General features: G+C 34.2%; 1 protein-coding gene across 1 annotated transcript in view; it reads left to right on the forward strand.

Annotated features, from left to right (window-relative positions):
- Positions 1-21775, forward strand: part of STPG2 (sperm tail PG-rich repeat containing 2) — a 443917-nt gene extending 422142 nt beyond the window's left edge. Inside the window, exons 11-12 of the mRNA XM_074343578.1 lie at positions 13044-13192; positions 17772-21775. The gene's annotated coding sequence lies outside the window, so the exon portion shown is untranslated. The remainder of the gene's footprint in view (positions 1-13043; positions 13193-17771) is intronic.
- Positions 21776-24453: the final 2678 nt, after the last annotated feature.

The raw sequence follows: 24453 nt of genomic DNA on the forward strand, positions 1-24453 counted from the left end.
CAATAAAAATATATTGAAACAGACAAACATAAAACCTCTCAGGTCTCTGTATGAGGCATAGTTACAAGAACTACAGAGCAAAAGACAAAAACTACTTCTAGTAAGCTAGATAAGAAATAAAGCAAGACAAAATAAAACATATGATATGCAAGTTAGTAGTAAGTAGAGAAAGCAGAGAAAGAGGCTATGAAATACTGGGTTTGGAAAGCAATGTTGAAATCTTAAATGGAGTTTCCAGGGATAGCCTTACTGAATGTGAGGAGGCATAAAACATACAAGTCATGTAGGTGGGTAGATGTGGTTGTGAGAGTTGACAGAATAGGAGAAAGTAAGACTTCCTTCTACAAATACTGTAGCTAATTCTCTATAGTTAAATTATAATTCAGTTGCCTATTACCTGATTGTGAGGGGTATTTCATGGTGTTATATAATGACTATGTAGATTCATTATTTACATCAGTTTTTAACAAATTGTATCATTGGCATCTCCCCATCACTGTCTCTCCCCCTCACCCTCTCTGTCCCCCTTCTCCTCCAATACACTTAGTAAATGAAGCATAATGTTGCTTTCACCATCATCTTCTAATTATTTGAAAGAGGAAAATATCAAAAGACCATGCTATTTAAGAAGACAGACAGAAAGACAATAGGAAAAAAAAAACCACTTCTCTTTAGTACTTGTAAAGGTGTTGGATGGAGTTCATGCAAATAGACTTGATGGTTAGGAGGACCCAACCAGCCCAATAATAAAGATTTTACAAATTTCTAGGAGGGAAAATAAATCTGAGGCTAACATGAAAGCTGATATTGTTTAAAAGAGGCATTCTTTGAGGCTCATGGTACAAGACTGAGTAAAGGAGAGAGGATTTCTGATTCCAGGAAAAGAGGATTTGTAACTAGAATATTAGCTAAAAGGCAGTTGAATACTTGAAGCCCTAAAGAAGGGAGCATGTGTTGAGTTTAAGTTTTGTCTCAACGTTTATTTTGAGAAAAATTCAAACTTTGATAAACCAGTTAGTATATCGCATCATTTGCACTCTTGTTCCTGGTCTTTTTATCTTTCTGTCTCACACACTTACTCTCACATGTATACACACATATTTCACATTATTATTATTATTGTGGAATATATTATTATGGAAGTATATATGGTGTAACCATTTGAATCTAGCAAATATTGTAGTCTTTCACCTTTAAATACTTCAGTACATATCTTCTAACAAAGATACTCTCTTACGTAACAAAACATGATCAAATCCTGGAAATTTTACATTATTACAGTCCTTATTCTAATTTTTTCTAATTGATCTAATAATATTCTGTATCCAGGATCATCTGTTGCCTTTAATCATCATGTTTCCTTTAATCTATAACTGCTCCTCAGTCTTCTTGTCTTTCAAGACATTGACCTTTTTGAAGCCATTTAGTAAACTTAGTTTCAGTATTTGTTTATTCTCTCTTCTAAATGCTTACTTCTAATCAGTAGTAGAAAAGTTATCAGCCATTATCCTTTCAGCCTTCTCTGACAGTGAACGATGTTATGCATTTTTTTTTTTTTAATATCCCACAGTGGCTTGAAAAGACATTCATCACCCCCGGAAAAATATAATGGTTGCCATCCTACCAAACATATGAATAAAAATACCCTAATGATTCGTTGTAACTAAAACGTCTTAGGCAATGTGTTTTCCTTCATATAATGAATATGTACCATATTATTTACAAATTCAATGAAAACTATAAACATGGCAAATTACAATAGTCATTTTAGCTTTTATTTCGTTATGAGTTTGAGAAAGAAAACATATAGCTTTTAAGTTGTATTGATTTTACTTCAATTGCAATTCAAATTTGAAACACATTTATCATAATTTCAATGAAATGGCATGTACAAATTGTTCTTTAGTTCAGATTAATTTTAAATCAGTTTTGCAGACCATAGAGTACATAATATAAAAAGTCCAAATGGACATTAGGCAACTCTTTGTGGCAGACAAATAGTTTCAGATATTTTTATATTCTGAAAGCTACAATCTGAACATAGTTTCAATGCAGATCAAATACACTTAAGAGCCATTTCATATTCATTCTAACTTCAGGTGGAAAATGCTTGGAATACAAAATAAATGTTTTTATTTCCATATAACCAAGATGGCAGTCTTTTTACTTCTCCCATTTGCATATGATTTAAGAAAAATCAAGTTGTTAATTCGAAGATTTTTTGCATAGTTAAGACTTCATTTTTTTTCTGATGATAAAATGAGTACTAAAGTTTAGTTCTTTAGATATTGTCACTTCTTCATCACGTAGCTTAGTCTTTTTCAAAACTAAGCTGTCTCTTCATATACTTGTTTACTGTTCTTCTGCAATTTATTTGCAGTATTAATGGCTTTTAACCATTTATTTTATGTTGCATATCATCCGCGGCATCAAAGGTTGTATTTTCAGTGATAATAACAAATAGATACATTCTTGAATAATTAATCATGAATGTATTTCAACTTATATTAAAGAATATGATATGAAATTATACTAAATATAGTCCAGTAGGATGAATTAATCTTGTTTGACAAGTAAGAGTTAGGGTGGAAAATGTAGGACTTGGTAACATTTGAGTTCGATTAAAGTTGTTTCCACACAAAAATCTGTCAGTAGCATACCAGTATATTTCTGTTTTAATCATTAAGGCTATTTAAATGATTTAATTTATAACAGGGCAAGTTTATCCTCATTATTATTCTTTTAAAAAGTTTACCCATCTATTCTGTCTTGTCTATTCTTTCAGATAAATGTCAGAATCACTCCACATCTTTAATAGAATGTTTTTAGAGCAGTTTTATGTTCATAGCAGGAGTGAAAAATACAAAGTTCCCATATACTCACTGCCCTACCCAGCCTCCTTCACTATTAACACCCCCACCGCAGTGGTACATTTATTACAACTGGTGAAACAACACCGACACATCATTATCACTTGAAGTTCATAGTTTACATTAGCGTTCCCTCTTGGTGTTGTACAGTCTCCGGGTTTGAACACATGTATAATAACATGTATCCAGCATTATAATAACATATAGAATAGTTTTACTACTCTAAAAATCCTTTGTGTTCCAACTATCCATCCTCACCTCCCCCCCAATAACCCTGTGAAACCTCTCACTTTTTTATTGTATCTATAGTTCTATCTTTTCAGAATGTCATACTTGGAACTGTACAATATGAAGTCTTTTAAGCTAGGCAACTTTCACTTAGTATTACACATTTAAGGTTCCTCAAAAGCTTTTCATGGCTTGATAGCTCATTTCTTTCTAGCACTGAATAATATCTCATTGCCTGGGTGTACCACAGTGTTATTTGTCCATTCACCTACTGAAGGTTATCTTTGTTGCTTCCAAGGTTTGGCAATTATGAATAAAACTGCTATAAACATCTGTGGGGAGGTTTTTTAGTAGACAAACATTTTCAACTCATTTGGGTAGATACAGCTTACGCGGACTGTATAGTAAAAATAAGTTTAGTTTTGTAAGAAACCACCAAACTCTTCCAAAGTAAACATATTTTACATTCTGACCAGCAGTGAATTTGAGTTCTTGTTCCACATACTCATCAGTATTTGGTGTTGTCAGTGTTTGAGATTTAGACCATTCTGATAGATGTGTAGTGGTATCTCATTGTTTTAGTCTTTAATTCCCTAGTGACATATGGCACTGAGCATCTTTTCATATGCTTATTTGCTATATGTATATCTTCTTTGCTGAGATATGTTTAGACCTTTTGCCCATTTTAAAATCAGGTTATTCAATTTTAAGAGTTACTTGTATGTTTTGGATAATAGTTCTTTATTCAGATACATCTTTTGCAAATATTTTCTGCCTATCTGTGGTTTGTCTTCTCATTTTCTTGATTGTGTATTTTGCAAACAGAAGTTTTTCATTTTAATTAAGCCTAATTTATCAGTTATCTCTTTCATGTGTTATGCCTTTGGTGTTGTTAACTAAACAGTCATTGCCAAACACAAGGTCATTTAGGTTTTCTACTATGTTATCCTCTAGGAGTTTTACAGTTTTGCATTTTACATTTAGGTCTATGATCCAGTTTTAGATAATTTTTGTGAAGGGAGTAAGGTCTGTATTTAGATTCATTTTGTGTGTATTTGTGCTGTTTGTAGAAAAGACAGTTTTTGCTCTGTTGTATTGTCTTTGCTCCTTTGTCAAAGATCAATTGACTGTATTTGTGTGGATCTTTTCCTGGGCTTTATTCTGTTCCATGTATCTCTTTGTTCTTTCACCAATACCACATTATCTTGATTACTATGTCAGTTGTAATATATGGTAAGTCTTGAAGTTGGACATTTTTTGATAGTGAATGATAGCCACATTTTAGAATCACACATGTAATTTTATAAAATGACCACTCTATGTTTTGCTGTATTGGGAATAATTGATAAAACGTTATCAGATGTTCTTCCTAGAAAATTTAAAAGACTTTATAGCATTCTTATTATATAAAACAATATAACAAGTATCATCTCAGATACCAGTTTGTGAAGACTCAGGATGATTTCCTAAAAATAAAATTCTAGACCTGCTATATACACTTGTGTTTTCTTCTATTTATTCTAATGTTCCATTTAAAAAAAAATTAAATTTACATGAGCCCGTAATGTGAAGATATAATATATAGTCATTTACAAACCTCATTTTTCCAATACCGAAGACCTTTGAATACACCCTTTTCCTGTTGACTTGAAATGCCAGTTTTACCATATGCTAAATGCCTATGTTTACTTTAAGTTTAACACTTATTTGGGGGCCTGAACCACATTAAGTATGATAGATTTATATTATTTTATAGTATCTGGTACCATCTTCCACCCCTCCCCAAATCTCTGTCAGACAGACCTTCAATTTCAGACCCTGTCAGATCCAGAAGCCTTCAGGGAAAGGCTATAAGAGAGAATTGCCACTAGAATAGTTTCATTTCTTTCCTCTGCTCTAGAGAAAGCCTGATGCCTCCACTCCACTTCTACTTCCCTGGTGCCCAGATTCAGACACGCTATTATCTCAGCTTTGTCTGGCTCCTGTTGTCAAAAACAAAGTTGACCATGCTCACATCTAAGTTTGCTCTGTGTGCCGCACCAGGATTGAAACTAGGAGCCTCTCAAAACTGTATTGACGCCAGTATTCCACCTTCAGTGATACTATACTACTTCATCATTTTTAGGTTGAGAATAACAAAATTTCAACTTCCTGAAGTGAATATTTTTCCTTGGAAGCTGGTTGAGGATGGGAGATAGGAAGCCTGACTCAGCCCTTCAGATCATTCCCATCACTATTGTATCTAACAGTAATTCTTTGAAAATTTCAGGAGAGAAATGTCCTATCCCTGTTTTTCAACATTAACACAGGATTTCCCCTAATCATTCATGTATCTCCTTGGCCATTTCCATGGGAATTTGAGTAGGGGAAACACTTGATGCCAGCTTTAGAGAAAAACAAACAAAATGGAAAGTCTCATTTACATTTTAATTCATAAACTTACATACCTCTGGATTTATCTTATAATCCTTTCCAACTGCGACAACAGAATCACTTACTCTTTCCTATCTAACACCAATATCTCCAAGTATCTTAGTTACGAATAGAGGATAAAATCCATAGCCTGTCACTTATGCTGTTACTCTCATTGACAGGGGGATTCCCCTTGTCTTTAGTTTCAAACCTCTTCCATTAAAAAAAAAAACCTAAAACTGGAAACATTAGCTTATAGGCTCTTTTTCTCTGGTTATTTTTCTTTCTTTTTTTCTTTTTTTTGATGTTAACTTCTTGAAAAATTTTCTCATTACTGCTCTGCTTCCTTTTCCTCTTAGTTTCCTCTAATCTGGTTTACACCACTTTATTTCACCTCAACTAAATTAATCAGTATACTTTTCTTTCAATATGAAGAACATTTTCAGTCCATTTAATATTAGATTTCTCAGCAGTGTTGAAGTCTTGGAAAACTCTTTTCTTGGCTTGGCTGACAAACTACTCTCTGATATTCCACCTACATCTCTACCTGCTCTGTTTTTACATCTTTTATATCTTTCCCCATGAATGTGGCTCCATAAACTTTACCCTGGGCCCTTCTCTTGTGCTATAGTCTCTCTGTGGTCTGTTTGCAGAAAACCTACAAGTTTTTTTCTTTAACGCATTCTTCTCTGACCCTCAGAATACAGACTTTTCCCTGCTTCCAGAAGGTAACCATAACCTGAAAAATCTCTTGCTGAGTAATTCTTATTTAAGAAAATAAACAAATCATTCTCACTGAAATTAGTGATACACAATTATTTCAGTAATTATATAAATTTACATATGATATTCAATGTTTACATAATAAAAACATTGATGCAAAATATAGTAATGAATGATCTTTCCAAAATCATCTCTCACCCTCTTTTTAATAAACTTCACTGGTCTCTCATTGCTTTCATCATAAAGACTCCTTATATTGGCTTACTTACCTCTACAGCATCATTTCTCATGATTCATGTTCTATTCCAGTTCCACTGGTGTTCTGTCAGTTACTAGAAAATGCTACAGAGTCTTTGCTTATGTTGATCACTGAGCCAGGAGTACCGCCCACCATCTCCCCCATCACCATTGCCTAGATAAGTTCTGTCCTTCCTTCAGACTTTAGTCCGATCACCGATTCCTTACTGAACCATTTGATTGCCTTTACTCGGTCAAATCTTACTTGTCTCTGTGTGCCTCTTTAAGAGTTCTTATCACTGATTTTAAAATTATTTTATTGATAGCGGATTTTAGAAGGCCTGGAATTTTGTCTTATTTTTTGACAATTTTATTATTAGACCCTAGTACAGTGACTGGCATATTACAGGGACTTGATATCCACTCATAGAATAATTGAAAGGAAGGGGGAATAAATAGAATTGCCCCAGTCTTCCTTTCTTAAATCATAGAACAGTTTAGATTAGTATTACAGCTTTGGGGGTAATTCTGTGAACACTGGTTCATTATTCTTTTGTATTATTTTATAAGCACTTGTATTTATATTTATATTTCTCTTTAATTCAGTAGTTACTTAAAATGCTCTTTTTAGATTTTTGAATGTTTGAGAGTTTATCCCTGAAGCCTATTTAGTTCTAATTTTATTTTTTTTTCTGAAACATTTATTTGTTCATATTTTAAATAAATATTAGAGCTTTTCCTTTACTCTGTTATTCAGATTATTATTTTCCTTTAGGCTGCATTATATTTATAGGAATTGTATAAATATATGTTTTCCTCATGCATTTAAAAGAGGACATCTATGAAAAATCTGCATTTTCTGATAGCAGGATGTATGAATTGCCCTGACTGCTCTCTATCATCTGATTGTGGAAATAACTTCATTTTAATTTTATCCTGCTGGAGTCATGTGTCCCAACAAACTTCCAGTGTTTTTGCAGACCACCATACTGAGGGCTAATTCCAACTGCCCTGCTTCATGCTTCTCTATCAGAATTAAAATTTAATTAATTAATTGAAGTATAATTGATTTACAATATTATATTAGTTTCAGGTGTACAACCTAGCGATTCAATATTTTTATAGATTATACTCCATTTAAAGGTATAAAATATTGGCTATATTCCCTGTGCTGTATAATATATCCCTGTAGCTTATTTATTTTTCACATACTAGTTTGTACCTCTTAATCCCCTGCCCCTATCTTGTCCCTCATCCCTTCTCTCTCCCCTTTGGTAACCACTAGTTTGTTCTATCTGGGAGTCTGTTTCTTTTTGTTATATTCACCAGTTTGTTTCATTTCTTAGATTACATATATACATGATATACAGCATGTGTTTATCTGACTTATTTCACTAAACATAATACCCTCCAAGTCCATCCAAGTTGTTACAAATGGCAAAATTTCATTCCTTTTATGACAGAATAGTATTCTAGTCTGTGTGTGTGTGTGTGTGTGTGTGTACACCACATTTTGTTTATTCTTTATCTGTTGATGAACACTTAGGTTGCTTCCATATCTTGGCTATAAGTAATATAGCTATGAACACTGGCATACATGCAGCTTTGCAATTTAGTGTTTTCCTCTTCTTTCAGTATATACCCAGGAATGAAATTGCTGGATCATATGGTAGTTCTAATTTTAGTTTTTGGAGGAACCTTCCTACTGTTTTCCAAAGTGGCTGCACCAATTTACATTCCCACCAACAGTGTACAAGGATTCCCTTTTCTCCACATTCCTGGCCAACATTTGTTATTTGTAGACTTTCTGATGATAGCCATTCTGACAGTGTGAGGTGATACCTCACTGTGTTGTTTTTTTTTTTAATTAAAGTATACTTCAATTTTTTAAAAAAAGACACGGATAAATTAAATACAACAGTCAACTCACCTAATTTAGTTGTTAAGATATAAAGCTCACATCCCCTAGACAATGTACATTATTTCGTGTATACACAGAACACTGACAAAATCATCATGTACTAACTTGATCATAAAAAAGGGAATCATTTTTGAAAATCACATTCTTGAATCACAATCCATAAAATTAGGCATAAAGAATAAAAGGGTGACCAAAAACTCTTAGATACTTGAAACATCCAGATAACCTTGAGATGAAAGAGGAAATCAAAACTGAAATAACATACTATTTGGAAAGCACTGAAAAAGAGAAGACAAAACCTTTGAGACTCAGTAAAAGCCACGGAGGAAATTTACCACCAGGAGCACCAACACTGAAATGCTTTAGCCCCAGGACCCCTCCTCTGCAATTTTTTCACATGGTCACATTTTTATAATGATTGAAAAGTAAGGTGCATCTACGTCCTTTCTCTTACAGAGCCTTTCCCAACACCTATCCCCAATTATATGAGTCCCACAAAACCTGGATCTGTTCATTTTAGTTTAAAATGCCTTCATGACTATGAGGTTCCTATAACCAGATCTATCAGGATGAAGTCGCTAAACTATCAGTGTTTACCTGCTGGCATTTGGGAGGGACAAGTCTGTACTGAATTGTACCATCCCTGAACATTGCAGGCTATTTAGCATCCCTGCCCCCTGGGGACTAAATGCCAGCTGTCTCCTCTGCTCATTTTGACAGGAAAACTAAATCTCTCACATACCCGGAGGTACTACTAAGCATTGTTCAAGACCTATGTGCTGGATTTCAATCAAATAGGAAAATCAGGCTGGATTTTCAACCATCTCAGAGCTTCTCCAACAGGTTTCAAAATCTATCGCCATTTTATTCAAACCCCAAGAGAAACACTCCCTTTGGAAGCAAGGCTCTTGCAGTGTCTGGATGGAATAAACCGAGTTTGGAAATTTACTTCTAAGAGCCATACAACCAGGACTCTTGCAGCCAGAGGGAGCAGATCAATTTGCAGCCCGGCTACTTCCCAGGCATGCGTGTGACTGGTTACTTCCTAAGATCAGCTTTCTCCTTTGTAAAAAGTGCTAGAGTTTCACCTCTCACCTGAGCAGATAAGTAAAATGCCTGCAGGGGTCTGGAGGACGGTTATTCTCCAATATTACTTCTTTCTCCTAGCCATCTTGGTCTCTCTGGGGAGTTTTCTGGAGCTGGGCCTGACCACTGTCGGAGCACCCTGTTGAAAAATTGGCCATCTTTCGAAGTTACCTCCTTCAGGGGGTGTGGAACACATTTCTCCCTGGGAGAACTGAGACATGGCCCAAGGTCCTACACCTCTGGACAGAACTGAGATGAATTTATAGCCTGTCAGAGTCTCATGCTGGTGGGGGATGGACAAGCTTGGGAAAGAATGCCAGACACTACCCCTAAATGTGAAGTCATAAAAAAGTGAAGGGAAAAGAAATGCCCAGACAGGGTGAGTCAGAATATATATAATGCATTTAGATAGTAGGCCTACACAGAGCAGATTCTACGAGAATCAGGCCAATTTGGTATATGCACGGAGAGGTAGTCCCATCAGCATTGTGTTTAATAGTGCGATTTCGGGAGGCAAAATGCCAATCAGGGAATAATTAACCAGCATTTGATACATAAACCATAATAACCAGAGGGTTGAATTCCTTGATAATCTAAAACCACCTGCAGCTTTGAGATTCTACCATCATATATTTATCCCCTCACAAATATGTAGCAGGTTCCTGGGATACACCAGGAACTTTGCTGGCTACTTTGATACAACAGTAACATAAAGTATAAAGAAATAAGCATCTGATGAATAAACAAACACCTCCAGCAATTCCACTCCCAGGTACACACCCAACAGAAATGCAGACATGTGTAGAACAGAGAGATGTGAACAAAAATGGTCATAGCCATTTTACTAATCAGAGCTCCAAACAGAAATTACCCCCATACCCAACCCAATAGAAAAAATAAACAAAATGTAATATATTCCTACAACGTGGGAGGTTTTTTTGGGGGGGGGGTTATATTTGTTTCTTAATGGAGGTACTGGGATTGAACCCATGACCTCATGTATGCTAAGCATGTACTCTACCATTGAACTATACCCTCCCCTCTTTAATGTGGGAGGTTTTGATGAGGGAAGTGAAGTAACCCACCGGGTGGAGATGTTGGGACAGACACCAGCAGATATTTCCCAGAGACAATCCATCATGTGTCTCCACTGCAAAAACCTCACTGTGGTTTTGGTTTGCATTTCACTAATCATTAGCCATGTTGAGCACCTTTTCATCCATCTGTTGGCTATCTGTATGTCTTCAATAGGGAAACGTCTGTTCAGGTCTTCTGCCCATTTATTGATTGGGTTGTTTGGTTTTTTTGATACTGAGTTGTATGAGCTTTTCGTATACTTTGGATATTAATCCCTTGTCAGTCTCATCATTTGCAAATATTTTCTTCCATTCCTTAGGTTTTTTCATTTTGTTGATGGTTTCTTTTGTTGTACAAAAGCCTTTAAGTTTCATTTGGTCCCATTTGTCATTTTTGCTTTTGTTTCCTTTGCCTTAGGTAACAAATCAAAAAAATATATATATTGCTGTGATTTAAGTCAAAGAATGTTCGGCCTATGTTTTCTTCTAGGAGTTTCATGGTTTGCAGTTTTACATTTAGATCTTCAATCCATTTTGACTTTATTTTTGTATATGGTGTTAGAGAGTGTTCTAATTTCATTCTTTTACAAGTAACCATTCAGTTTTTCCAGCACCAATTATTAAAGAGACTGTCTTTTCCCCATCTGTGTATTCTTACTGTCTTTGTTGTAGATTAATCAATCATAAATGAATGGGGTTTATTTCTGGACTCTATTTTGTTCTATTGATCTACATGTATGTTTTTGTGGCAGTACCATACTGTTTTGATTATTGTGGCTTTATAGTATAGTCTGAGTCAGGGAGTGTGATACTTTCAACTTTGTTCTTTTTTCTCAAGATTGCTTTGGCTATTCATGGCTCCATATACATTTTAGTATTATTTGTTCTAGTTCTGTGAAAAGTATCATGGGTATTTTGATAGGGGTTGCATTAAATCTATAGATTGCTTCAGGTAGTATGGACATTTTAACAATATTAATTCTTCAAACCCATTTACACAGGATATCTTTCCATCTCTTTGTATGAGAAAATTTATTTTTAACTAACTGGAGACAAATATTTACTTTTGGGGACACTATACAAGTAATAATCATAATCATCATCATCATCATCATAATAATAATAATAATATTTGATATTTACCTAATGATGTTGATATACCAGGCCTGATATGCTTTAAACAAATTAACTCATTTATTTCCCAAAACAATACTACAAAATAGGTAGTATTGTGTCATTCCCATTTTCCAAATGTGAAAACCAAAGCACAGAGAGGTTAAGTAAGTTGCTTATGGACACACAGAAAGCAGATAACAAGGGTGGGGTTCCAATCCATGGAAAGCCTATGCTTTTGACCACGAAGCTATATTGCCTCTCAAGAGCAAAGACTACTTTACATACTTTAATTCAATTAATATGCCCAGAAAGTCTGTATAAGGTGGATAGCCTTGACTCTATTTGAAAAATGAGGAAACTCATATTCAAAAAGGGGAGACAGCCTTCCAAAGGCTGCAGAAATTTTAAGTGTCCAAGTCCAAATTTTCACTGAGATCTATTAATTATCCTTCATAAAACTGACTCTAAACCTGTAACTGTCATCCTATCACATGTCTACAATGAAACACTATAAATCTATGAATGCAGTGTTCTCAAAAATATGTACTTATAAACTACTCATCTCAATTTCCAACTTCTCTGTATATCCTATAATACAATGTTTAGGAGAGGGGCATGAGAAAAAGGGATAAGTGTTGATTAGGGCTATGTTAGGACTGGTATCAGTCACATAGAAGGCACTCAAACCATATTGGGTGAAGAATATTCCATTAATTTTTTTCATCAATTATCTTCTTTTGGCAAGAGATTTAGTGGACATTTCTCACAGCAGTTGTAAATTAGACACTGGGTTGTTTGTTTTACTTTTTAGAGTTGTTTCAAAACTTGTCTTTCTCAATTTTATTGGTATGTGAATGGTGAATGTAAATGGATTTTTGTTACTTTATGTTCACAGTACTAAAGATAATAAGATAGTTTTGGGCAGATAAGCATTTAATAAATATTTGTTGAAAGGATAAATGTTGAGAGAAGGCACATCTAGGAAATCAATATGTACCTTCATTGGAAGCAAATTTATTTTGAGAATAAAATTATTTGATATTAACATATGTAAAAACTATATATTTCTTTTTTTTTTTAATGGTTAAGATTTCACCAAAGATTTTTGTCTGTCTCAAATATGTATACTTTTTTGACAAAACTATTAAACATATTTTAGTAACCTCATGATTAGTATTTTTTTTTTTTTACACTTTTAAGTACATCTATAGATATTAACCCTAGGAATCTAAATGTGTAAGTTATTAATGAATAGTGTTGATAAGTTGCAAGTTATTTACATTAATGAGTTCATTGATTTATGTAAAATAATACATTTTCAAAGTTCATGAATGATATAAGTAAAATATGCTATTCTTGTTTGCATATCCACAGCTCAGTCCATTTTTAAGACATTCTGTTCTGAAAAGAACATTTAATGTCACTCTACCAAATCCTTTCCCAATTAAGAGAGAAAGTGCTTCTATTATGAAACAAAAAACCAAACAAATACGCCCAGGCAGCAAAGTAGAATCTTCTAAATGGTAAGTGTGCTCACTTGTTCTCACTGAATCATATGGCTGCTACATTTTTACAGTCCATAATTTAACTGTCACACAGACTCTCTGGACCAGATAATATTTTTCTGTCTTTGAAGCAATATATTTGCATTTCTCTTCTAAAGATTGGTTATGTTTATGGCCCCAAGTAGTAATTAAGAGATTACAGTAGAGGACAGTCTGCATGCCTCTAGAAATAAGTGCTAATCTGGTCAAGAATAGCTATTACATTTTCATTTTTATAAAGTCTGCTTTTCATTTACCTTTGATACCAAGATAGAAGAGTTACCTTAATGAGGTGAAGGTGACAGACTTTCTTTTAATTAACTTATCTTTTTTAATACTAAATAATCTAAAAATTAATGCCATGCTTTAGTCAGTTATTGTAGATTGCATCTCATTGACATTTAGGTTTTTTTGAGTTTACACTAAGAATAGATAAATAGTTAATAGATACTGATTTATGGGTTAAGCACTGAGTATATAATAATGACTATGACAGTGGTCTTGACTTTGATTTTTAGAAGGGACTGGATGTGAACTATCTGATGTTATTGTAGTCCATACAGAAACTCCTTTTCATTTTAGTATACATACCACTAAGTGGCATTATATTTCAGGAACTTACTGAGATTATATTATTAGGGAACTCCAGATTCTAAACAGAAAATGACTTATTAAAGCAATACAATATAAAGTTTTGTATCTAAAATATCATTAGACTACTTACTGGTGCAGTAGATCAAATTCATAGAGATGCCCTTCAAGTTTATTCCTGCTACAGTCTAGACCTCTGCTGTCCATGATGGTAGCAACTAAGCACACGTGACTACTGAGCATCTAAATGTGGTTAATTCAAGTTGAGATGTGCTGTAAGTCTAAAATGCACACCAGATTTTGAAGACTTTGACAACAAGGGTGTAAAATTCTGATTAATAGTTATACTTATTACATGTTGAAATGGTACTATTTCAGATATGTTATATTAAATATACTATTATGCTTATTTTCATGTTTATTTTTACTTGTTTAATATGGTCATACACTCATATTATATTTCTATTGATCAGTACTAGTCTAGAAAGAATCCATGTTTAGGAATAGTGAATTAATGTTGGAAAACACTTTCTACAATAATGTCTTATTTTCAATTCCATTTCACACATTATACTTTTGCTTCCATTATATATTTTGTTATGACAGAGAGCAATAGCCCATTAACTTTACTCATAATCATTATTAGTTAATATGCAGTACTTCCTATAAAATGCAAAGATTTAAAACCTATCTTATTTCACTTAAAACTACTGCTTTGCCATTTATGCTATAATTGTCATAATTTTCAATTCTGTAACTCTTTTTTAACCCCAGAGGGGTTATTATTATCATTGTTTGAGTTACATTGATTAGATTTACCCACATGTTTATGCTCCACTGCTCATCATTCCATCCTCATTTCTGTGCTTCTCTTTGGGATTATTCTTCTATCTAATAAACTCCTTTTAATACATAGGTTCATGCAGGTTTGCTATGATGAGTTCTCTCAGGTTTTGTTTGGAAATATTTTTATTTCATCTTCATTTTTGAAGAGTGTTTTTCCTGGATAAAGAATTCCTAGTTCACACATATTTTCTTTCAGCATTTTAAACATATCATTGCATTATCTTCTGCCTTCCATGGTTCTTTAAGAAACAGTTTTTCTTGTAATGTGTCTTTTATTTATCTGGCTGCTTTTTCAAATTTTCCTTATGCATTTTTTAAAAACTAATTTTACTCTAACGTTCCTAAGGTTTTCTTGCTTCCCGCCCCAGTCCTCCTCCATGTTTCCTAAACTTCTGGATTGTGTGGACGGGTATCTTTATCAGTTGTGGGAAGTTCTCACCCATTATCTCTTAAATACTGCTTTTATAACATTTTATAACATTCTCTCTCTTCTTATTTTGAATATGCAATTGCAGCTGTTAAATCTTTTCATCGATATCATGTATCTTGTATGTTCTTTTCTGTATCATAGACCCTCTTTTCTCTCTGTACTCCAGTCTGTATATATATTTTTTTAACAACCTCTCTTCTAGTTCACTGATCGTTTCTTCAATAGTCTAATCTGTAATTAAATACATCTACTGCATTCTTAATGTCAATTATTATATTATGTCTATAATTTCCACTTGGTTATTATTTATAGATTTCAATAACATGGTGAAATTTTCCATCTTGTCAATTTTGTTAAGCATTTTACTGTCCATAAAGGCCATAGTATGAAACTCCAGATCTGGTTCATCTTTGGATCTGCTCATATTGTTTATTTATCTTCTTAGTTTGTCTTTTCTATTTCCTGGCATGCCTAATAAGTTTGATCAAATGTTGGTCATAACTTGTGAAAAATTTTAGAGATAATCACATTATCTTCCTCCAGACAGAATATCCTTCTGCTTTTTCAGGCACCTTAAATATGGGGCAAACCAATTTTTTCCAGCATGGAATTTTGCTTGTTAAGGACTGAGCTTCCCATTTTTGTGAGAGTTGATCTAATTCTCATCACCCATATTCGTAGGGTGTAACCTTTCTGTGATCCCAACAGGAAGTCAGTGATAACGACTAGAGTTTCTCCTCCAGTTTTCTTCCCTCCATCACGTGAAATTGCCAAACATTCTGTGAGGCTGCTCAGATCTTTACCTGCCACTTTTGACTCTACTTCCTATATTCTTGGCTGTACATCAAATAAAATTTAGCAAATGTCTTGAGGAGGGGAAAATGACACAATGCCAGACTTTCATCCACGTTCTTCCCTTTTCTTTGGAACCTTTGTCCCCTCAAGTCCTGCTGTCTTGGACTTGAACTATAAGGTTTATTTCTATAGACCCTAAAAAGGCCAATCTCTCATCTTAGAGTCCTACCTCCTTTGTGGCTGCCTTTTGGTCTTGTGCTGCTAAGGAACTAAAAGAGTCCTTCAGGGCAATGTAATGCTCACCTCAGTGTTGTTCCCTCCTCACCCTTCTCACTAGGTTCCTGCCCCTACAAGACATGGTTGTCTGTGTAGCTCTCCACTCTCCTGACTAGATAGAAACAAAAATAAATTCCCTAATTTTTCTTAGAGACTTTGTCTGCAACAACTTACTCTGCCATATCTGAAATCCTTCCTTTACTATAGTTTGCTAAGCTGTTTCCCTTTTACCACTCAAGCAATTCTTGAAAGCCTATTATGTCTTTGATGAACATTTATAACTAAAAAGAATATTTCCTAGGCATAATATATCCTGACATGTAACTACTTATCATCCTACTGGAATTATGCATTATTTTTAAGGAAATATATTTATTTGTTAACTTACTTGCATATTAATTTCTCTGAGAATTATTATTGTCACATTATAAACTGAAAGAACATGTTAAGGTTATATGTTCATTTTTACATGATGTCACACAAAAATAGGACCCTCAAATATGTTTTTGTGTCCCAGATGTGCCCACCCACATCCCAAGCCCTCTGTGCAGTAAACCTTCAGAAGGTACAGCAGACTAGCTCACTGTGCAACATTACCACGACAGATGAACAGAAAGACAGCTTCCATCTTTTCTGTTTATATATTCTCCTACCATTACCACTAGAGAACCTCAAAAAATGACATCAGCTTTGCATTCAGAATTATTCTGCATTTCAGTAAATATAGTGTCATTTAGAGGCTCCCTCCTTTAATTAACTTCCAAGAAAAACAATTTTATATTTTACAGTTAGAGAGGAGTTTAATGCTTGGCTGAGCTACAACACGAACTCTAAAGGAAAATAAATTAGTTAAACATGTTCAAATGGCTGCTATCAGCACCACCCATGTTTGGGTGAAGGGGAACAAGCTATATAACAGAAGAGTGTTGGATGATTAAAAATTGGGAAGGAATCCTCACTTGAATGTCAAATAGCAAGGGTGATATCACCAAATTCTCTGGACTTCACAGGTTTACTTTGGGTCAAATAAGTCACATTTTGTTAAGTGTTCCTGGCCATAATGGAAATGAATATAATATGTTTCTGACATGTATAGTCTTACATACATGAAACTTAGTGAGAAAAATGGATGTTTCTCTTAAGATAAAATCTACTACAGCTTTTTATTGTTACAAGTGGCATTTTAAATCCAATTATATTATAAAGGATCACCACTCACCAAATATTCATCAATGAATAAATCAGTATATTAAATTATATTTTGAAAGTTTTAGCAGCTTATTTTGTTGCAACTTCTTTTCTGGTCTATCAGTTGATACTTCAACTTATTAAATTCACTATGATTATGATGTAACATCCAAACAATTGCAGGTATAATATGTATTTTAATACATACTTTTAACTAGTCTGGGTCTCCAGCATGGTCATTAGGACAATCCAAAAGCTAGGATTTTGACATAATCTGAAGTACCTGATAATCAATAATAGTCAATTTGGTTAGAAAAAAGGGTATTTTGCAGTTTTGTTTTGTTTTTTTCCACTTTGAGGTAATGTAACTAGCTTAGGTTGAAAAGTACAACAGAGACACCACTTACTGAAACAGCTTTTCTTTCCCCACAGATAGATTCCACAGGTATTATCTATTAATGTAAAGGTAAGCTGACAGGTTTCTCACAAAGTAATTCCACTTTGATGATGTCCTCCATCAACTGCTCAAAGGATCATAAATTGCTCTTCTAACCTCGAGAGAGAAGAATTTGTTCTTGCAAAACATTTAAGTCTCTATTTTTTCCTCAAAAAATTTCCCACCACAAAAACAGTATGTGTATTTGTTGCATTCTTTCTAAATATATATTACTAATGCTTTCATATAAAATATAATGCCAAATAAAGACATCTGATGAAAAGCCTTTCTTTTTTACTTTAGAATCTCATTCCCTGACCAGACGATGCAATTACTTTCCAAACACTAGGCATGTTGGAACAAAGTCAATGATGTTATTGTGCATGTGTTATCCACTTGATTTATTTTCTTACTCTTTATTTCTCTGAAATTGTAAAAGTGGAAAATAAAAATCATAAAAGGAATATTCAGTATGTCTTACTTTGTATAAATTTTATGTACAAATAGGAGAGGAAGAGAAAAAGATTAAAGTGTAGTAACAAATCCCCCAGTAGCCTATATATTTGAGGAAGATAAATATTAAATACCAAGCCTCTGGGGGTTAATGCTCTACTTCTGACGTGGCCCTGAACAACAAATCAGAGATACAGATTTGGAACAAAAGTTCTTCATTTTAAGGGGTAGTATAATTTCTTCTCCTTGAAATTTTTGATAAAAGTTATGGAAACTTCATTGATTAAAAATGGGCTTACATAAATAACCTAAAATTTAGCATAAATTCAGAGGATTCAAGCCCTGAAATCTTTCAATATATTCTAGTTTAAGAAAACTGTATCTAAAATTAATCATTTAAGATTGGAACAATAAAACTCAGAATAAATGGTCAGTGAATCATGGATGAATTAAACCGAAGTGAGCTGGAAAAACAGCACAGAACTTATGGTTGATGGAAACCTTCAGCTCACGTCCTGGCTAGGTAAACCCTGAGCATATTGCTCAATCACCTAGTTCTTTGTTCTATGGCTGTAAAATAAAGCAGGTGATGTGCTTGATCAGTAGTTTTCAAACATAGATACTGCTTAACAATTACCAAATGAGTTGATAACACAACAGAACCCCCCAACATCTAACAACTCCCCAGCTGCTATAGTCTGTACTCTTGGGTGGAGCCCTGGAACCTGTATTTCCCTCTAGGTGTTTATGTGATGAAGTTAAACTCTAGCTACATAATCCCCAACTTACGGAGAAGAACGAATAAATAAAAGAATACAACTGCTTTTATCCATATGGTATTTCTTCAGTAGTTGCCTTTTTATATTCCATGTGAATCATGTAAAATATAATTCTGGTCACAGGAAGTTCAGATGATCAAGAGCATTTGAAGTGTATTACATATGTTGCAACACCCTTGCGTGTATTCATTTAAGATAAAACTTTATAATTTTACTGTCTTTTTCTTAATTCTGTTCTTCTGTATTACATAATATGAAAATATGTTCATAAAAGGAAAATAGAAAAATGAAAATTTAGAATGTAGGAGAAAGTTGCCAGTCACAACTCTTCAGATAACATATTAATTATTCAATTGAACAATTGTAACATCTGTAAAAATCGTTTAAATATTTTCTAGATCAGAACTCATTAGAAAAACAGAACTAGTTAGAAAAGCCTTCCCCCTACCACCAACTAATCCTTTCCAATAATTTCATCCAATAAGTCTCTTATTTGCTTTAGTTTGTTCTCATCTCTTTCAATTGAATTATCAGTATCATTTGACATTAGGTTTTCTTGAGGAAACTCATCTCTTATTTAATGATTATAGAGTTCATTGAGGAGGCAGTTTTTTGTTCAGGATTATTTTTTAATCATCTTTTGTCCTTTAGTATTACTGACCAATTGAATATTTGCTAAATATGTTAATGTTCAGGATATTAAATGTTATTACACAAGGGATTTCAGAAGTAGGAGTTGCCCAAGGTTATCATGAGCTGTGGTAACAGAAATAAATTCCTGCTCTTCCTCACTCTGGGGCAGCTGCCTACAGTTCCCTGTGTGAGAAGCAGCTAAATTGCAAACAGGATCTGTTATTTGAATGATCTACCCTTGTGACCTCTAAGTTTGTATCTGACTTTAAATTAGACATTTGTTTTCTTGCTCTCTGGCATTTTAATTAATATAGCTTATTTTCCCAATCAGCAGCTATTTTAAAACTAGTGTTGTAACTCAGTTTTAGCAGTTCTGGAATTTATTATCTACCTCATTATCACCAAGGTTGCTAAAAATGTATTGTATGTGCCTTATTTTAAGTTTTCCATTGTTTTAAATCAGACGTCCCCATGATTATCCTCAATAAATACTACATTGCCAAAAGAGATCTGCAGTTAGTTGAATCCATGGATGCAGAACCATGAGCTTGTAAGGCTGACTGCAAAGTTATATGTATATTTTCCACTGTGCACACATTGGTGCTCCTAACTCCTACATCGTTCAATGCACTATGTATTTTAAAAGCTGAGTCTTACCTATAAAAATCAAGATAAAAAAGGTTCTTTGATTTGTAATCTTGTACTCATAATCGATACTAAATGTAATATTTATGTAGGTTAAGTATGATCCATATTACTTACGCCTAGAATTCGAATAAATGTAAAGCACTAAGAAAATTTTAGAGTCTTGTCTACAAAAATCTCTCTTGTATGTATTGAACTTATAGTAAGCTACCTCTCCAAAATTTTTTTAACCTAATTCTTAAAAAGATATGGCATGTGTTTTCTTTATGTTTTTTGAAAGTGAGATACTTACTACGGAAGAAACGATACAAGATTTTGGGAAGGACTTTTGAGCCAACAGTATTCAGTCAGAGATAAAACTTTGAGTGATGGTGATTAACGCAATGAAGAATATAATATCCTGAACAATAAGAAAGCCACATAGAAGAAGGTAACATCAAATCATGAGATACCAATTAATTTTTCACAAGGCAGCTTCTATAATGAGGTGACATATTTAAAAAGCAAACTGACATCAAGAAAGAAAATTCAGAGCCCATGTCTTGGTCGGGGCCCCCTCAGGACTCAACCTGTTTATTATACATCTGTGCCTGAAACCATATTTTGCTGTATTAAGTAACAAATATTAACTGATAATGACGATGGTGTCAAGAAAGCTTCATTAAACATCTTCTACTTAACATGACAGTGAAGCACAGAGTATGTTGAAGAAATGTGGCCTTTAAAAATAATTAAAAATTTTAATTGATAGTATTTAAAAGGTTATAGCTCAGGAATCTAGATAATTCAGATATCCAGAATGATATATGCCCTGTGGATTATGGTATTTTCTTTATGTGAGGTAGATCTTACTGATCAATTGTCTTTAGTTTACCTTGGAGCCTATACATATAATTTTCTCTACAAAGATCTGAAGTTGGATTTAACATTATTCTTAGCAGATGATATCATAGGGGAGGCATAAATTCTTTGCTGAAGCTTATCTTCTCTTCCCAAGTTTAAGTATGTCTTAAATCTTGTTGTAAATGATTTGTAAAAAGACTCTATCCCAAAAATACAAATGATATCATTTTGAATTTAATCTTGTAAACTGCTTCAGAAGTGAAAAGGGATTCTATGTAATCTATAGGATTATACAGATCATGACACTTAAACCCATCTTCTCAAGAGAGTGGTCTCACTTGCCTAAATTTTTGTTCTTTTTTAAACAGTAGTGAGACAAGGAAATTGAATTGCTATAGCATTAATCCGAATTTTATGTAAGAATGATAATATATTGTCTGCTGTTTGCTAACGGGTCACAGAGCAAATTTTTAGGCAAAGGAAATACTACTTTCCCAGATCCTGTGCCTAAAGTGGTTCACTCTCAACTGAAGCAATTAATACCTAAAGATAAATTTTCATGAATGTCAAATAAATGTAAAATCCTAATCCTGTAACAAGAAGTTAACTACCAATTGAAACTTTTGTGCAATCAATCACTGTTTTATTCAGCAATAAAAATGCTTTAAATTTCCTTTATCAGTTGAAAAGGTCTTGTTCTATTATAATCAGTCTCAATATAAATGGAGGTATAAATTCATAGAATTACAAGATTCAAGGTCTCTTCACAACTTCCAGCTCTCAGAGTATAAACAAAACTCTGCAATGAAGAAATGTGTACAAAACCGAAGGACTCTAACATTTTTCTTAAATTGCAGAGTGTAGAGTTAAATGTCTTTGTATCCTTGCTATTTTTATAAATACAATATTATAAATTATTAAAAAGCAAAGTCCTAAACTGTGTATCTTCATATCACCCAAAGTGTGTAGCAAAATGTTTTGCATGTAGTAACAGTCAATATATGTCAGTTTACTGAGATAAATTCTACCCACGTCAGATTGATGATAAAATAAGACACGCAGCAAAACAAAGTATAAAGTTTTTCTTTTTCTTCTGCTCAGGCTAAATATTATAGCAATGTTACTGGAATTACTAGGTCATCTTCAATGTATATATCTTACTAGAATTTGTTGTAACTTACTTGTGCATATGAAAAAATCTTTCATATATATATGGCTGAAATGTGTCCTCCAAGAAGATGTTGATATCCAGACTTCCAGTATCTGTGAATGTGACTTTACTTGGAAATAGGATGTTTGCATACCATTACATTAAGTCAGATCATTAGGGTGGACCCTACTGCATTATGACTCTGTCCTTATAAAAGGGAGAATTTTCTCTGTATGGATGCACACAGAGGTCCATGCGAAGATGAAACAGAAATCAGGGTAATGTAGCAGAAGCTAAGGGACACGGAAGTTTACCAGAAAACTACCAGAAGCTAGGCGAGAGGCATGGGACAGATTAGCCCTCATAGCCCAGAGAAAGACTCAACCCTGCCAACACCTTGATCTCAAACTTTCAGCCTCCAGAACTGTGAGATAATAAATTTCTGGTGTTTGGGCCACCCAGTTTGTGGTGCTTTGTTCTGGCAGCCCTAGCAAACTAACACAGAATGCATAAATCACAAACAACTTAAAATTTAAATTTATATACTTAGGCTACGTAAGAATGAATTCAGTGTTGAATCCTTCTGTTATTAGTTAAAATGTGCCTTTGGAGGCCAAAAAAGTTATTGTGATGCAAAGCCAAAGGAAATCTTTGTGGGCGTGTGCACGGAGGAGGCAAGGCTGGAGTCTGGGCTTATTCCTGGCACTCCCACAGTGGGTCAGGGTGTGTGTCTTCAGCCAATCTGTGCTGGTAGCTTTGTGAATGCAGTGCCTGAAGGACATCCATGCCAATTGCCAGCTTTCCCACAGCTGAGGTGGGCTGAGGGCACTGCCAACAACGGTGTACTTTGTGAGCCCACAATGGGTGACAGGTGAGATCACAGAGCACATGTCCTGGTAGACAGCTCCTGCAGAGAAATGCTCAGTGGCTTTTTTCTAAGTGAGAGTGCTCCAATCCTGCCTACCTCACACTGCAGCTTAGAAGTGGATCTGGAGGCTTCTACTCCAATAAATGGAGAGCAGACCCTGCCCCCCAACAGGGCTGTGATGACCACAGAAAAAGAGGAAGCCATGTCTAACATCCAGTACAGGCTCTAGTTACCACAACACCAATCACACTCCCTATCAGAGAGATGACTAATGGCCAGCACACCCTGAGAAAAGATGTGGCAGGCATCCAGACCAAACACAGCCCCTGCAACAAAAGTAACAGACTCACACAGGCTACGCAGGAATGCTTCTACATAAAAATAGACCTTCAAGAACAAAGTAGATAGCTGTTTCTCCTAAATCCATAGAGTCAGGGAAATATAAGTGAAATGGAGAAGCAGAGGAATTCCTCCCAATTAAAAGAGCAAGAGAAATTCCCTGAAAAAATAAACAATGAAACAGACATTTTTAGTCTACAAGAACCCGAGTTCAAAAAGGACATAATAAAAATGCTGAAGGAATTTTAAAAAGCTGTCAATAGAAATGCAGATCACTGTAATAAGAAACTAGAAACAAAGAGGAGCCACTCAAAATTAGGCAACTCAATTCCTATGAAAACTGAGCTAAAGGCAATAAATAGCAAACTAAATAATGCAGAAGAATGAATAAATGCTCTGGAAGATAGAATAACAAATCACCCAATCACAAAAGGAGACAGAAGAACAAGTGAAAAAAAGTCAATATATGAAACCTATGGAATATAAAGCATGCCAATCTATGCATAATAGGAATCTGGGAAGGAAAAGAGAAAAGAGGATCAAAAATGTATTTGAGGAAATTATAGCTGAAAACTTCCCAAACTTAAAGAAGGAAACAGATATCCACTTTCAGGAAGCACAGAGGGACCCAAACCAGATGAATCCGAACAGACCTACACCAAGACATATTATAATTAAAATGGCAAAAGTTAAAGAGAAAGAGATGATTCCAAAAGCAGCAAGAGAAAAAACAGAGTTAGTTTCAATGGAACCCCCATAAGGCTATCAGCTGAATTCTCTACAGAAATGTTGCAAACCAGAAAGAAGTAGCAAGATATATTCAGAGTCCTGAAAGGGTAAAAAACTAAAACCTAGGGTACTCTATGAGGCAAAATTATCATTTAGAGTAGAAGGAGAAATAAACAATTTCTCAGACAAGCAAAGACTGAAAGAATACAGCAATACTAAACCTATTCTAAAAGAAATAT

This window comes from Camelus bactrianus, chromosome 2 (genome assembly GCF_048773025.1).
Source record: "Camelus bactrianus isolate YW-2024 breed Bactrian camel chromosome 2, ASM4877302v1, whole genome shotgun sequence".
Classification (NCBI taxonomy): Eukaryota; Metazoa; Chordata; class Mammalia; order Artiodactyla; family Camelidae; genus Camelus; species Camelus bactrianus.